Raw genomic sequence first — 13,651 nt, forward strand, 5'->3', positions numbered from 1 at the left:
AAGGTGGCATCCTTCCGCCCCTAAAAAATGTTGACTTCAAGCCCAGAATTACCCCCAGCAAAGTTTTATGGAAGGACTATTCTTAGCCATGATCTGAGCACATACATCTCTGCCCAACCATTTAATGGTTCCCAATTGCCAACAAACACACCCTGCAGAGCTGGTGACTGGAAAGCCACCATAACCCAGAGTAGCCATCACCCTGATGCTGACAGAAGAGTTCATAACACTGTCCCTCGTGCCACATAAGGCCTGAGGCCCTAAACCAGCCTATACACCCACTTTGCTCTTGGTCCATGGCCATTTTCACATTGGTTATGGCCTTGGCAGAACCATGTCCCCAAGTGCTGACAAGAGAGCCAGGAAGCTTGCAAGCTTTACCACCCAGCTCTTAAGCATAGAGACAGCTAGAAACTGTATAAAGGGAAGGTAAGAAAATCCAGCACCATGATTTGCTGGGTGGACAAGAATGCTTAAGGATCACTGCCCCACCAGGGTGAAAGGGGAGTTTTAGGTGTTTCAGGGAGGCCAGCAGAGCCCCTCCAGCTTGAAGCCTTCTCCGATCAGGCCCTGAGGCCCTCAGCCACTTTGTTGAGACTCATATCCCAAACAACTGTCAGGGGATTCTGGTCTACTCCAGTGGGAGTCCTCAAACTAGCCGCACAGTGGGGGTGGGGGGAGGCGGGGAGTGCTGGGAACAGGGAATCCTTGGTCTCAAAGTCGCTCCCACCTCCACCTGGACTGGGCCAGTGCCGAGTCCTAGGAGAAAGGGCCACAGTGACCTTTCAAGACATCAGCTTGACTTAATGCAGGGATGGAGGGCAGCTCACAGCTCAGAACACCCTACACTTGTCCCTTTGGTGGTGCAAGCCCTCGTTCATCCCAACAGGAGGCTCCAAAGTGACCTCAGCTACGAGGTGAACTCCGGGCCCAGAGGGGGGAAGGAGGTCCCGGGGCGCCCCGCTCTCAGCAGGCGCGCACAATGTGAGGTGGATAATTACAAAAGAATACCATGGTGGGAGCTCTGCGGGAGGTTGCAAACATTCAGCTCCCCCAGGACATTCCCTGTGCGCCCCAGAAGAGCGTGGAGTGGCCAGGTGGGGACAGAAAAACGGATGTCTCCGTGGGGACTCTCGCCGGCCACTTCTCTCCCAGCTGCCTCACTGAGTCCTCCCCGGGAGTCCTCCCGGAGCCGCCCCTACTCGCCTGATGGGACGGGAGGAGGGGGGGGCGGGAGCAGGAAAGAAGGGATTGAGGGGGAAGTTTCAAGGGGTGTGCCGGGGAGGGGGGAGGATTCTCATGAGTCAGCGGAGCGGGCTCAGTGTGACTTCATTGCTTCCCGAGAAGAGGCGCCCGGGGCAGGAGGCCGCTCAGAGTGCAGCAGCAGGAGTGGAAGGTCGGAGCCCTGGCCGTCGGCGCCGGGCAGGGCGCGGGGCAGAGCTCAGAGGGGCCAGGTCGCTCGGGGCTGGGATGGCGAGGGGAGGCCGCGCGCGGGCCAGGAAAGCTCCCGGGCAGAGGAGCCGACCTCTCCTCTCCTCCTCCTCCACCCTCACGGTCGCCAGTTCCCGCCTCGGCCCGAGACGCCGCGCTGCGCGCGTTCCGCCTGCAGGTGGCGCTGCAGAGGCGCCCTGGGCGCACTGCTGGGGGGTCGGGGGTGGAGCCCGGCCCCTGAGCGGATCGGGGCTGGGAGGCGCGCGAGCCCAGAAAGGGGCCGGGCGGGGCGGTGGGGGAGGCGAGGGAAAGGCGGGAGGGGCAGCCAGAACCTCCACTGGCCCTCGGACCTCGCGCTCCCACGGAAGTGGCGGGAGAGTCCGGAGATCCGACCTGCTGCGCTAGCGCCGCGGCATGGGGCTGGCTCCTGCGTGCTTCTTAATAGTCCCTTGGGCCACCTCCCCGGCCCCGCAGAGCTTGGGGCGGCTCACCTTCAGCAAAGGGATTGTGGTTTAGGGGCCGTCTTTCCTCTCCGGGGATGGCTCTCTTGACCCGCGGGCAGTAGAATGGAAACTTTGAGTCGCGTCTCGGGGCGTTGGGGGTGGGTTTCCCTGAACAGCCACTCTCTAGCCTGGCTCTCCTGAGACCCAGAATGCATCTCCTGCACCGGGATAGACTAGGGCTGGGGCTGGGGTGCAGTCTGGAACCAGGACTCAGCCTAGATGAGGGGCAGGGGTTCAGCTTTGGGCTGGATGTAAGCCTGTAAAGCGATGGTTAGGGATTCTGCGCGTCTCAATTCAGTCTTTGGCAGCTATAGAAGAAAAAAAGCTAAGAGGCCCATTTGGGGCTCAAACTTACAACCCTGTTCTCAGTAGATAGAGCTTTGTGTTCTACCTCCTTGCAGACCCTGAGCTCTACAAGTCATGACGCTGCTGACCTTCCCGTGTTGGTTCATGGTTCTGTGGTGGCTCTTTAGTTAACATATTAAAAGTATCAAGGCACAAAAATAACCTGTGGCCAGACACATTTAAGCTGGAAAAAAAAATTGTTGGGGGCTGCAGCCTCAACCTTTCCAGAGGCTCCAGTGGCTATTCCCATGATACAACTTAACATAGAAATATATGGGTAGGGTTTATCTCCCATTTCTGTGCCAAGACATCAAAGCCATGCACTGTGCTAGTGTTCTGGGTGCCTCTTCTCCTCTGTCAGTCAGTCCAGCTCCCCTGCTTTCAGGATGTCCACAGCCATCTGAGAAAGTTATCCTTAGGATTTTCCATAAAGAAGAGGAAAGGGGTTAAAAAAAAAAAAGAAAGAAAGAAAGAAAAACCAACCCGAAGGATCCTAAACGTTTCACTGTGTTTCACTGTGTGCCAGGAGAAATACCGTCTGTCTCCTGCCCAGACCTCAGAGTCCGGGCCTCCCTCCTACAGGGCGGTGCCCAGCTATTCCTGGAAACCCCCTCCTTTCAACTAACCCCCTCCCCAAGGTGTCTCCTCCCAGAGCACGACCTAGGAAAAGGATCATCGTGTCAAACTTGATGTCTCTATCCCCTTTCGGTCCCTAACCGGGCCTGCAGCAGTCCTCAGCCTGTCCACTCCCCTGATGCCCTCATGCTGGCTTCTCCTCCACGGAGCAGGGCCTGAGCTGTGGCCTCTCCCTCCAGCCTGGCCCTGTGCCCCACTAGGTGACTGGGAGAGGATCTGATATACTAATTTGTGTTAATGTGATAATGGGCGCTAATGGGGTCACGTGCTAACCACAGGCCAATTTCTAGCCCAGCCTCACAGCCTCAGCCCCCAAGTCCAGGCTGTAGGAATGGGAATTTCAGGCTGACTAATCTCCACAGCCGGCTGGAGGGGGCGGGGGAGTGGGAGGAACCGAAGCCCCAGGACGATCCCAGAGTGCTGGTGCCTCGGTTTCAGTTTCATCCTTGGCTGACACTTTCCTCCGACGAGTGGAATTGCTTTGGTTTTCCTCCAGTCCCTCTTCCCTCCCCAGCTGCCCCCCTTTTGGATCACTAGCTTCCCTCCGCCAGCCCTTCACTTCGGAGGGGAGAGATGGGAAGATAATTTGGCAGTGATGAGGAAAAAAATGTACACGTAGACACCCTCAGACACACAGGCTCACATACCATGCTGCCTTGCAGACACACACACGCCCACAAACACACACACACACACACACACACACACGAGGGGACTTGCCACTCACATCCAAGAGTCAAGCTCACACACATGCATGTGTGCACGCGCGTGCCCGCAACACACACACACACACACACACACACCCCACCTTCCTGCCGTGATTGCGCCCTCACTCACATCTGAGAGACCCACATGGACACCCACATAGGCAGACAAGACCTTATGGAGACCCATCCCGCACGAAGACCCACACACACACACACACTCTCTCACATACAAAGCCAGCAGCAGCAGCCGAGTTGGATGGCTTCCTCAAAAGAGGGCTGGAAAGTTTGTTTGCTGCCAATGAAGGGGCCTAGACATTCCGTGAAATGACTCATACTGCACCTTTATAGACATTAAATGTATTTTTTTCTGGATGAGACAACAACAACAACCCTTGACCCCGACCCCCGTTGGGACAGCAGGGTGGGGAAGCTGCGTGGCTGCCGTCCTATTGGGTCTCTGTCTGGTGCCTGTCTCCCTGTGGGATAGGGCAATCCCCAAAAAGCAGAATCCTCTGCCCCCTGATACAAACCTCAGCCCAGAACCGCCCCTTGGCAGGATGTGAAGTAGGGGGAATTCAGGCCCTCCAGGCCCCCTCACACCCTCTCCCCACTCCTCTACTTCATCCCCAGACCCGAGGATCTGGAGTCCGGCCTGGTGTCCCTACTCTGGTGTCTCAGAGATCGGGAGCCCTTCCCGATCTCTCCTTCCATCCAAGCACCCCATCCCCACCTCTCCTGGGTCTGTCCCTACTGCCACTTCCGAGCACAACTCCAGGGGTCGCTATTCACCATGTATATAACATGTAGCACCACATGTGATGTGACTGGTGTCTCACCCACTCCCCTGAGCCTCCTCTCCATCTGAGAAGGGAACACCCAGCTTATAGCTGCCTGTTGCCTGTCGCCAGCACACTTAAGGGGCCACAGAAATCATGTGGTGCCCTCCTCCAGGAAAGCCTTTATTTGTTGGCATCCCTCCATGCCTCCATCCCGGTCTCTGCCCCCCCAGCAGCAGTCCGCTGGGCCAAGGTCCCACGTTTTTCCTTGCAGGCCGTGAAGGGAGGCGCCTTTGGAGTGTCATTTGGAATCTCCACAAGGGCTACAGAGCGCAGGGAGGCTGCCAGCCACACGAGATGGGGGTTACCCTAGCAGATGGCAGAGGTTGAGGAGATAACCCCGACTCCACTGGACAGTGCCCCCAAAACTCCGGATGCCGCACTGCCTCTGATAGGTGCCCCAGAGTAAGTGCCTGTCCTTGGCCCTGGTCCTGGGGACTTTTCCAAGCTGATCCCTGGCTCCAGGATAGGGGCTAGAGGCCAGTAGACTCTAGGGGACTTGCCCTCATTTGCTGAGCACTGCTTGAAGCCACTTCTTTCTCATTTTTGGCAAATGAATCAAATGACTGGGTCCTCCTCCCCCATCCCACCTCAAAAATCTCCCACCAACCCAAGAGGGCTGGCCTGAAGGGCACTGAATCTGTTTCAACACTTGGCCCACTCCCAGCAGTGCATGCGGTGGGAACAGCTCCTCCCAGAAGTCACCAAAGCCAGGATGGACATAGGGAGCACTGACTCAAGGACCGCAGCACCTGCTAGGTAATGTCGTCATCTCACTCCAGGCAGACCCCTGAACTGCCATCCAGGCTTCCAAGAACTGAAACCGAGTGGATCTCTGAAGTTTTGCAGGGGATCTTATGGTGGTGGAGCCTATCCCAGCCGAGGCCTGGAAGGGAAATGTGTAACTCTCCATTTTAATGAGAGCAGCGTTGTGGGGGTAGGGGGGTAGGGGGTGGAACCAAGTGACTTCCCAAGAGCCTCAGCCAAAGAAGGTGGCTGACCAGATCAAAGTCACGATCTGGGAAGTTGCTCCCAACTACACCTTCCCATCTGCATGCCTGTGCTTTGGCCTGAGCACACCTGCTCCCACCCTCGTCAGTTCCCAAGATGGACCTGAGCAAGAGAAGACCATCTGGGGAAGGAACACTTGGGTATGACCTATCTCAAGGAATTCTTATCTTTCACAGTTATCCAACCATCTTTAAAAAAAAATTTATTTATTTGTCAGAGAGAGAGAGAGAGCATAAGCAGGGAGAGCGGCAGAGGGAGAAACAGGCTCCCCGCTGAGAGCCAGATGTGGGACTGGATCCCAGGAACACGGGATCATGACCTGAGCCGAAGGCAGAAGCTTAACCAACTGAGCCATCCAGGAGCCTGCGACGCAACAACCTTTTTAGAAGAAACACTTTTTATGATGCTCAGTCACCACCTGGGATGTAGAGATTTCTATTTGCCATTTGGAGCTTTCTAGGGCCTTGTCATGTAAGCCCAGTAGAGGCAAATCCAGAGTTACTGAACATTTCAACAAAGGAAGGGCTGCTGTTTGGACAGAAAGGATTACAAGGGGCTTCTCAGCTTCACAGGTGGGAGGATTTCTTTTATTTATTTATTTATTTTTAAAATATTTTATTTATTTGTCAGAGAGAGAGCGAGCGAGAGCGAGCACAGGCAGACAGAGTGGAAGGCAGAGTCAGAGGGAGAAGCAGGCTCCCTGCGGAGCAAGGAGCCCGATGTGGGACTCGATCCCAGGACGCTGGGATCATGACCTGAGTCGAAGGCAGCTGCTTAACCAACTGAGCCACCCAGGCTTCCAAGGATTTCTTTTAAACTATAACTTCTCTCTGGGCTTTTGAATATGGTTCTCATTCTGAAAGTCTGATTGATGGGTGACTTTTCTAGCTTGTGTCTGTAGTGGAAAGTCAGGGCCATGGCTACAGAATCTGTGGCACTGTGGTGTTTTGTTCTAGCCACAGGTTCGAATAGAATTTGCTGAGGCCAAGGGGTTAAAGGAAGAGGGGAAGCCACCAGCTACCTTGTCTCTAAAGAAGCTGGGGTGATTTGCAGAGGAACATAGGCACTGCTTGAAAGAGGAGACAAAGAAGGGCTGAGAAAGCTGCCAAGGTGGAAAGGCAGGTTGAACCCAGGAGTGGCCAGCGAGCTGGTCCTGCACAGGCTATGGGCAGCCAGGAGGCCCGCTGCTCTTGGAAGGACCCAGGTTCTGAGGCTTGAGAGGACTGAATAGGAGTTGGGGCAGGGACAGGCTGGAAGGAGAGAGGCTGAGAGTGCACACTGGATGGGGCAGCGGAGCCTGGGCATTCATGGGCAACTCGAGAAGGGGAATTCCTGCCAAGTCAGGAACTGAGCCACTGGCAGAGACAGCGTGGCTGTCGTCAGGAGTAGTGATCTCAGTCGGCGGGCCCCACCTGGCTGGGGCTCACCCAATGGGCAAATGGAAGAGCGGGGAGCCGGGTGGAGAAGGGCTGGCAGGCTGGGGAGCAGCAAGGTCATCGGGAAGGGCAGCCTGGCTGACCTGGAGCCATGGGGCCGAGTGTCACTGCTGCGGCCCACGGCTCCCCAGCTCGAGGTCAGCGCAAGACTTTCATCAAGGGGGGGTGGGGTTTGCTTTGGCCACAGTTCCCAGACCCTGGGGCCGTGGTTAGTTTTCAGTGTCTGGGGAAGGTGGGAACTTACGGGATTCCCACAGGTGGACTCCAGGTCATTGGCAGGTACTTGGGCGGACACCGGTTACTTGTTAGCTCGTTGGCGCGGTGCCCTCTCCCCCTGCCCTTCCCAAGAAGAAGACTTTTCCTCTGGCTTTTCCGTGCCTTGAGGCTTCAGCTCTGGTTTAAGCCACACTCTTAGGAGGTATCCACCTTTAACCCTCAGCAGCTTCTGGCCTGGCCTTCTCAGACATTCTTCTGAGAGCTGGGGTTGAGAAAAATTGAAACATGGATGAAGATGCTGCTGAAGGTAGCTAACATTGATTGAGGGCTTATTAGGCACCAGGCACTACTGCTGTAGCCACAGGTTATCTCATTCAATTGTCATCACAGCCTTTCTTTTCACTTTTTTAAAAAAGATTTTATTTATTTATTTGACACACAGAGAAAGATCACAAGTAGGCAGAGAGGCAGGCAAAGAGAGAGGAGGAAGTAGGCTCCCTGCTGAGCAAAAAGCCCAATGTGGGACTCGATCCCAGGACCCTGAGATCATGACCTGAGCCAGAGACAGAGGCTTAACCCACTGAGCCACCCAGGTGTCCTCTTTTCACTTTTTAAAAAAGCTTTATTTATTTATTTGAGTAAAAGAGAGTGGGAGAGAGAAAGCACGAGGGGGAGGGTCAGAGGAAGAAGCAGACTCCCCAATGAGCAGAGTTCCCAATGTAGGACTCCATCCTGGGACTCCAAGATCATGACCTGAGCCGAAGGCAGATGCTCAATGGAGTGAGCCACCCTGGCGCCCCAGCAGCCCTTCCTTCCTTCCTTCCTTCCTTTCTCCATCTTTCTTTCTTTCTTTCTTTCTTTCTTTTTCTTTATCTTTTCTTTTCTTTCTCTTTCTTTCTTTTTCTCTTTTCTTTCTTTCTTTCTTTCTTTTTCTTCTCTTTTCTTTCTTTTTCTTTTTTCTTTCTTTCTTTCTTTCTTTCTTTCTTTCTTTCTTTCTTTCTTTCTTTCTTTCTTCTGGAGAGGGATGGGGAGAAGGGGCAGAGAGAGAATCTTAAACAGGCTCCATGCTCAGTGCTGAGCGGAGCTGGACACAGGGCTCAATCTCACAACTCTGAGATCAGGGCCTGAACCAAAATTAAGAGTCGCATGCTTAACTAACTGAATCACCCAGGCACCCAATCATCATAGCTATTCGATGTAGGTTCTTATTATCCCCAACTTAAAAATAAGGGAAGCGAAGCTCAGAGACTTTAAGTGACTTGCCCAAAGACACACAGCTGGTAAATGGTCCAGCTGGAATAGGAAACCGGGTCTGTCTGATGTTAGGGACCACTGAACTCTTCGCAAAATGGAAAAATATGTGTGTTTGTATCTATTAGTGAGTCTCAAGGTCAAGATAAAGGGAGCTTAGGGATGGCTGGGACTTACCACGATTTCGAGAGGGGAGCCTCATGGACAAGAGACCAGCAGAGAATGGTGAGGCTCCAGGATCAGGAATCCCCTGGTGAAAGCATGGCCACTTAGAAAAGAAAAAAATAGAAATCTGCTCTTGGTGCTTATTTCAGGGACTTCCTATAGGTAGGCAAAATAATCTCAAGGGCCAGTGCCAGTCCAGCCCCTAGGTTTTTCCCCAGAAAACTATAATCTGCAGCTGCCTTCACTGCCATCATCCACCACCTTTCCTGTCTCCTAGTCCTGTGCCAGAGACCATCCTTTCCCAAGGCTGGGGAAGCAGGCAGATGCTGGTGGTTGAGCAGGTCCCTGAACTTCAGACCCTTTGGCCATCCTGCCCTTCAGAGGTTGTTCCTCCTTTGGGGCCCCTTCAGCTTTCCCGCTTTCTGCTAAGGAGCTGCCAGGGCTGAGGCTTGGATGGGCCCTTCCTCCAGACTATGTAGAACCGTAAGAAGTGACTATTTCCAGTCATCTCCCTCAGAGCCTCCTGGCTGTGGGATCAGGTGGAGAGTGGGGGCTTGTATGGATGCCCAGGCAGGTCAGAGGAGAGGGTAAGGGGGAGATAGCATGGGAGACTGGGGTTCAGGGCTTTAGAGAGAAGAGGTGCATGAACTTTTCCCCAGTACCCCAACTCTGGCTGCCTCTGCACCTTCTGTGGCAGTCGGGCTCCCCCCAAACCCAGCCCTTCCCTTGATTCATTTAGGTCTGGTCTCCCCCACTGGGAGCCCTAGGCTCCCTCAGAAGTCCCCCAAACTCTCCAGTCACTCCCAAGTATACGATTTGGCCCCGGATTCTGCAGTGTTTGGCATCTAGCTCCTGAACTGCATCCTCTGGGCATCTCCTGGCCTCACGCCCCCTGCTCCTGCTCTGCCAGCCCTCGCCCTCCCGGCACGTCCGAACACAGCAGGCGCTCAATAATCTGGAGTGCAGTGGTGTGGGCCAAAGGCGTCAAGCCCACCGGCTTGTGTGCAGGCCGAGGGGGCTGGACACAGCCATCCAGGGTCCCCGGGGAGTAGATTTCTCTCCCAGGCCTTGGGTGGGGGCTTCCCTCCGGGAAGGGCCCCGCACAGGGAGCCGAGAGCCCGGGACCCGCCGCGTGCCAGCAGACTGAGGGGCGCGGACCAAGAAAGGGGTGCGCGACGTGGGCTCTTCAGGGGCCCTGCTCTTGTCGTCCCCGGGGGCGAGCGAGCCGTGAGGGGAAGGAGAGGCCGCACGGGCCCCTGGCACGGCTCCCCCTGCCGTGCTGGCGACCGCGGCGGGCCAGGGGTGGAGGGGCGCTGTTTCCACCAAGACGTCTCGTCCCTCCCTCGCTCGCTCGCTCGCTCGCTCGCTCCCTCAGCCACCCCGCCCGCCCGCGGTCCCTCCCGTCGGTCCCTCCCTCCGGCTCTTCCCTCCCTCCCGCCCTGCCTCCTTCGCGCCCGCCCCAGCCGCCGCCTGCGGGGACGTGTGTGTCTCTAGTGCAATTTCCCCTTTCGCTCGGGTGTCTCAGTGCAGGTCTCCGCCGGCTCGCGCCCCCTCCCCGGGCGCCCCCCGCCGCCCCTTCCCTCGGCGTGGCCCTCCCTGGCGGCCACCCAGCTCCCCCCGCACTCCACCCCGCCCCCCGGAGTCGTTTTATCAGGGGCGCCGCCGTCTCACCTGGTATTTGCATCTCGCCCTCCAACTTGCCATTGGCGGCGCGACGTGTGGGAGAGCCCTGCGCCTCGCCCGCCCGGACCAGCCTGCCCCGGCGCCGAGGTGAGTCACGGGCGCGGGGCCGCGGGGGCAGGCGGGCAGGGAGGAAAGAGGGAGGGAAGGAGGAAGGGGGACGGTGGCCCCGGCGGCCGCGGGGACCGACCGGGCGCCGCGCTCAACTTCCACTTCTCCTTTCGCCGGCGCCGAGTTCCCGGCGCCACTGGCCCAGCCCGGCTTCCGAGGGGAGAAGGCGGGCTGAGGGAGGGCGGGAGGCAGCTGGGACCCTCGCCTGGGCCCCCAGAGCGGGGAGGGGACCGCAGCGACCGACCCCAGCCCGGCGACCGAGCCCATTCGGCCTGAGGTACGTCGATGGCGCCGCTTCTTCGAGCCTTCGGGGACCTCGAAAAGTTTGCCTCAGGGCGGGATCGGGGACGCTCGGGCCCCGGCGTGTCGGGGTTGGGGGCCCAGGGAATGGTGGGAGAGCCGCGGCGTGTTGAGTCCCGCCCTTGCCTCGCCCCACCGCGTGTGTGTGTGTGTGGGGGGGGGGTGGGGTGGGGGGGGACTCGGGCTTCTGAGCCGGGGTTAGAAACGGAATCGAATTCCCGAGCCAGGGTGGGAGGCCGGTTTTCCCGCGTCGCGGGCGCTAGGGTTCCGTGACAGGACGGATCGTGACAGAAGGGCCCCCCGAAAGCCCGGCGCTCGAGGGCGGGAGGTCAGACCGTGCGGTGGCGGGGCTGCCAGATTGATTGGGCGGCCCCTAGCGCCTCTGGGGGGCCAGGCGCCTTAGTGTAAAGCACACACTCACTGGTGTAAAACACACGCGCGCGCGCTCACACACACACACACACACACACACACACACACACCTATGACTTGGATAATCGGATCGCCAAAATAGAGACCTCTTGGCAGGGGCCAGAGTTTCCGTGTGAGCAAGACGCCCGCCTTCCCGCTCCCGCGTTCCCGCTCTCCCGGTTTCTCCCGCCTCTCTGCTCCCTCCTCTGCTGCCGGCGAGGGGATTGAGCCGCCTCACAGCGCGGGGTGCCGTGCCGGCAGCGCCTTGTTTTGGGGAACTGCTGAGGCGGTATCCGCTTTATGAATGTCTGGTGCCTCCACCGCACCCGCTGTTGCCCTTCCCTCAGGACTGTGTGGAGGGACAAGGCCTTCCTGACCAGAGTCACCTCCTAACCCCTTGGTACCTCGGTTCAGCCAGGTTCTCCCTGGCTGCCCCCCCCTACCCCCGCCCCCACCCGGCCATGGGATTTGATGGCAGTTTGATTCCTGCCCCTCATCCCTCTGCCCGGAGACAGAGGCCTGTCTGGTCCTGCAGCTTCTTCTGGTTAATGTTTGACAGTTCATTGTGGCTAATCATTTTAATTAGCTCTTAAAGTGGGGAGGAACAGTTAACCTTGGACTTCTCGATTTTGGCCTGGTGGGGCCTCAAATGGGAGGAGTGCTAGGGAGGTGGGGAGGTAGGAGCGGAAGTGAGGTCACCACCCCAGGGCCCGAGCCACCACTGCTTGGCCCCAACAGCTGGTGGGCACGCCCATCAGGGACTCACCCCCTGCAAGCTGACCCCTGGCCTGAGTGCCAGGTTGGAGAGGGGTGAAGGGAAGAGATCTAGCTCTCCCCTTGGGGGAGACAGGACACTTTGGCACTGAGAGTGCCTAGGGAACTGTCTGCCTGGTAAGAATGCAAATCCCTCTTCACAGTTACACAGAGCTTTACCGGTTAGAAAGCACTTTCTCAACAACCATTGGTTGAGTAGACCCAGAGCAGAAACAGCCTAGCGGATGAGCTGTCCTGAGTTAAATGAAATACTTAACTATCTTGGAGGACTTGTTATCCTTGCCGGTGTGGAGAAGGGCCTGCCTACGTGTGCGTGTATCTGGGGCTGTTCAAAGCCTGAGATGTTTGGGGGGGGTTGAGCAGGCTCCACCTTGCCACCCTCACCCAGCCTCTAGCTGTGAGCCGAAGGAGTGGCTTGTTTGCAACTATGTCTGGCATTCCTCCCACTGCTGCACTGTTTGCTCGATGGTTGCTCAGGAACTGGCGCCCACCCCTGGACAAGCTGGGGGCCTGAAATCCACTCTCCCCCTGCCTAGTGCTAAGTGGTGGCACAGTGGCTTCTGTCTTCTCTGTCCTGTGTTGGGATCTAAAAATGAGGGTGCTGTGGTCTTTCTTTCATAGGCCTGATTGATAGATTATCCCAAATGCCCCTAGCCTGCAAAATTCAGCGCTGTCGTCCCTGAAGAGGCCCAGCCAGGTGCAGGCTGAGGGGATTGCTTTCCCAGGGAAATCCCTGCTCCTAAGCTTGCCCTTGGGCCTTCCCACCCCCCCCAGCCCCACCCCCAACTTTCTCATTTTACCTTCCATCCCTAGAGCCAGACTGTCTGAGTCTAAAACCCAGCTTTGCTATTTACTTAGCTATGTGATTCTAGTCAGTTGTATGCCTCAGTTGCCCCATTTGTCAAGTGAGCCCTGCCTCATAAGGTTGCTCTGAAGATCAAATCCTTCAATACACATAAGCTGTTTATTAGAACAGTATATGGCACACAGTGAGCACCAACTAGCGTGATGGTATTATCTGATACAGTGCCGAAAGCTCATTCCACTCAACAAACATTTGCCAAGAGCAGTCCCCATAGCAGGCATCCCTGAAGTGGCAGTGAGAAAACATGGAGGTGAAGAAGATGTCACACGCCTTCCAGGACTGTGTATAGCTTAGCTTCTTTTTTTTTTTTTTTAAAGATTTTATTTATTAATTTGACAGAGAGAAATCACAAGTAGACGGAGAGGCAGCCAGAGAGAGAGAGAGAGGGAGCAGGCTCTCTGCTGAGCAGAGAGCCCGATGCGGGACTCGATCCCAGGACTCTGAGATCATGACCTGAGCCGAAGGCAGCGGCTTAACCCACTGAGCCACCCAGGCGCCCTATAGCTTAGCTTCTGTTGTAGGCCAGACTTGGGGTGAAGGGTGTGGGAGGGAGACAGGGAGAGCATCTAGGTCATCTGTATAAATAACCATAATTCGAAGTCAGGCTGGAATACTTGAGCTAGTGTGGGGAGCTGGGCGTCCTAGACATGGAGGCTTCTCCTTGGCTGGGGACCCTGGCTGGGTTCCAGTCTGAATGCACCGTCTGAACTGCTTTGGGAATTGGATGAATGACCGGGAAACGGAGACCTGCTTCCTTGGTGGGCTGTAGGTGTCGTGATTTGTTGGGTGCCGGGGCAGGATAGCATTACTTAGTGCCACCCCCAAACGCCCCTCTAGGCTCCTGGCACACCCCCACCACCTCCTGGAGGTCCCCTGCGGAGCTGGGAAGGACTTTGGGCAGCCTTCTCTTCTCAAGCTTGGGTCTGACCCCAACCTGGGCTTGGTTATCTCTCCAGGATTTCTAAGCTGCAAA

The 13,651-nt window shown here is 56.6% G+C and overlaps 1 protein-coding gene and 1 long non-coding RNA gene across 5 annotated transcripts in view; one reads left to right on the plus strand and one right to left on the minus strand.

Annotated features, from left to right (window-relative positions):
• Positions 1–6,196: 6,196 nt before the first annotated feature.
• LOC106004488 lies at positions 6,197–10,310 on the minus strand. The gene is made up of 3 exons (XR_001177513.2): positions 10,209–10,310; positions 8,550–8,640; positions 6,197–7,383 (listed from the first exon to the last, which is right to left on the minus strand). It is a non-coding gene; the product is annotated as an uncharacterized LOC106004488 (long non-coding RNA).
• ELF4 (E74 like ETS transcription factor 4) overlaps positions 10,185–13,651 on the plus strand; it is a 41,718-nt gene continuing 38,251 nt past the window's right edge. For 2 of the 4 annotated variants that reach the window (XM_013050008.2, XM_013050009.2), the window contains exon 1: positions 10,191–10,307. The gene's annotated coding sequence lies outside the window, so the exon portion shown is untranslated. Of the gene's footprint in view, positions 10,308–10,489; positions 10,606–13,651 lie in introns of those variants that run through there. The other 2 variants (XM_004780551.3, XM_004780552.3) reach the window with 2 other exon arrangements.

Source organism: Mustela putorius, unplaced genomic scaffold, assembly GCF_011764305.1.
Source record: "Mustela putorius furo isolate JIRA1106 unplaced genomic scaffold, ASM1176430v1.1 tig00003899_pilon_pilon_pilon, whole genome shotgun sequence".
Classification (NCBI taxonomy): domain Eukaryota; kingdom Metazoa; phylum Chordata; class Mammalia; order Carnivora; family Mustelidae; genus Mustela; species Mustela putorius.